The 2,741-nt window shown below is 41.1% G+C and overlaps 1 protein-coding gene across 2 annotated transcripts in view; it reads left to right on the forward strand.

Moving 5' to 3' along the window:
* The window catches only part of LOC108415092 (NACHT, LRR and PYD domains-containing protein 3-like), a 19,337-nt gene extending 19,191 nt beyond the window's left edge, over nt 1-146 (forward strand). For both annotated transcript variants that reach the window (XM_037542465.1, XM_037542464.1), the window contains one exon: nt 1-146. This exon is cut by the window's left edge and continues 633 nt beyond it. The gene's annotated coding sequence lies outside the window, so the exon portion shown is untranslated.
* Nucleotides 147-2,741: the final 2,595 nt, after the last annotated feature.

A 2,741-nucleotide genomic window follows, 5' to 3' on the forward strand; every position in this document is an offset into this window, starting at 1 on the left:
TTCCACACTGATTAACAAAGGACAAGTGTGAGGAGTTCAACAGGAGTTCAAGTTCACACCCATGCAGATTTTTTACGAAACGTTTATTAGGATCTTACCACAGAAAGTGTAGAGAACGTAAAATTAAATTCTGTACAATATCTCGATTCAGTTTCATGTCATTGACAGCTACACTGTGGTTCAGTGAGAAAGAAGAACAAGCCATCCAGCTGTTCCAGCACAGCATTGTGCCTTTTTGTTTTGCTCTTTCTTGCAGGGCTGTAGAGGAGAATCACCACCAGTGTGGTAGAGTGAGAGTCTCAGTTTTAACCGTATAAAGTTTGATTGTATGGTTTATGGGTCGTATGGTTGGTGGGATAATATAACTCAAGCTCTACAAGCGTTGGTGGTCTACTTACAGCCACTTAGCTGTCTTAGAGGAACCACTACATTGGAAGGGCAGATTGTACCTACACATTTTCCTTGCCCTTTAAACCAGGTTATGTGCTGGGCATCCAATATGGGACAGGTGATCAAGCGTAACAGTAATACAAGAAACTGAGAATTAATATTAAATCATATTTACAGATCAAATAAAAAAGATAAATTCCAAAGAAATACAGAATTTTAACCAAATGGTTCATTTTAATTAAATATTAGAGATTCATTTAAAAATGTTTATTAAAGCTGAGTTTGACTGTCTAATAAAAGCTGAACTGAGCTGCACAGTTCAGAAGCAGAAGAGCTGAAAGAGCCTCCACGTTTTCTGCCTTTTACTGAAGGTGATTGAAGGTCAGAATCTGCAGATCTGAGATCATAAACAGACACACATTCAGGAGCTTTAGGGTCATTTAGAGCTTTAAAGACCAGCAGCAGAGCTTTAGACTCTAACAGACCCAGGCGGTCAGCGCAGTGTGTAGACTGGGTGATATGAGCTCTCTGTGTTGGTGCTGTGAGGATCCGTGCTGCTGGGTTCTGTACGGGTTCTAGAGGATGGGCTGTTTTCTCCAGTAAGAAGACCATTACAGTGATCAACTCTGCTGAACAAACACAGCTACAAGTTTCTCTGCGTTGCTCTGAGACAGAAAAGACTGAACTTTAGTGATTTTCTCAAGGTTAAAAGCTGCTTTAGTGACTGTGTTTACATGCAGATTAAACAGATCACAGCCGGGTTTCTACTGCAGGTTTGGGAGATAAAGAGCCAAGATTCTAATAAAGCAGCTAATAAAGAGTTTCAGTACCAACAATCAGTGTTTCAGGTTGTTCATGATTTAGCTGTAGACATTTTTTGTCACATCCACTGAAAAATATCTGGCACACAGCTGGTCAGCCTGTCCACAGAGTTTTGATTATCAAAAGGAATTGAAATTTATAACAGTGAGTGATCAATACAGCTAAGAAATTTGATATCACGTCTCTTAAAGACAACACCTAGAGATTACCTGTGCAAAGACAAAAGCAAAGGCCCTGAAACTGAACCTTTTGGGACTCCACAAGAAATGTTAAACCTCTTTGCTGAATGATTTCCCACTGAAACCAAGACCTGTCTGTTGATTTAAACCATGTTAAAACTGCCTGAGAGGCCGACCCAGCGTTCAAGATGGTGGATTAAAATCTTGGGATCAACAGTATCAAAAGTTGCGCTAAGATCCAATAAGACCCAATTAGAGGGTTCTGTTCGTCAGCGCTGAGCCTGAGATCATTCACACAAATAAAATCTAAAATCAGTGAGTACCTCTGTCGCCTCACAGCAAGAGGAGCCTGGGGTCGATTCCCCGGCTGGGCAACCAGCTGTGTGGACTTGGCATGTTCTCCCTGCATCTGTGGGTTTCCTCCTACAGTCCAAAGATATGCAGTCAGGCAAACTGGAATAGGCCCTAGGTGAACGTGTATGTCTGTCTGCCCTGTGAAGGATGGGCGACCTGTCCAGGGTGTATCCTGGATTCTGCCCAGCTCCAGCTCCAGCATGACCCAGGAGGGCAAGCAGCTTAGATGCTGTGTGTACTAAATATGGAAGGATCCATGCTACCATGCTTTTACAGTAGGGGCTTCACCAGGTCAAGAACCTTATCTGAAGAAGGACCTGTTAACAAGGAACACTTTACAGTAGATAAAGCATCATTGTGAACACAATCAAAAACCATCTTAAGGAGTGAAGTAGGAACAGGGTCAAGATGACATGTGGATGAACTTACTGTGTTTATAACAGCTGTAGCTCCTCATAGTTCATAACGGAGAAAGCTGTCACTACTGATGTAGGCGGCTGATCAGGAACATTACAGGAGCTTGTCTGAGTCTGCAGGGCTTCACCCTGTTCTGTCAGGTCTCTTCACAGGTTTTAGAAGATAAATCATCATGAAACGCACCAGCTTATTGCGCCATCTATCTGACTTGGGGAAGGTTGCATCATCCAACAGCACAGTGAGCCCAGCACCACTATACAGATAAGGTGCTGGAACACATCTCCATTACACTGAGCTGCTGTGGTGGGACCTTAAGAGAATAGTTACTTACTATTTAAAATTACTATTTAGTATTTTTAAAAATATTTAACATTTTCCTTTAAAATATGATTCACATGATTTGCGTATAATTGCATTCTATTTTTATTTGCTGCCCAGCGTCCCACAGCGAACGTTTAGAAAATGGGGTTGTAAAAAGTGTAATAAAAGAGTATATTAATAAACGAAAAAATATAAAATTTAAATATAAAAAAAAAAGATTTGACTTCACTTGACATAGTCTTGGCTTCATCTCGGTCT

The sequence above is a fragment of the Pygocentrus nattereri genome, chromosome 11, assembly GCF_015220715.1.
Source record: "Pygocentrus nattereri isolate fPygNat1 chromosome 11, fPygNat1.pri, whole genome shotgun sequence".
Classification (NCBI taxonomy): Eukaryota; Metazoa; Chordata; class Actinopteri; order Characiformes; family Serrasalmidae; genus Pygocentrus; species Pygocentrus nattereri.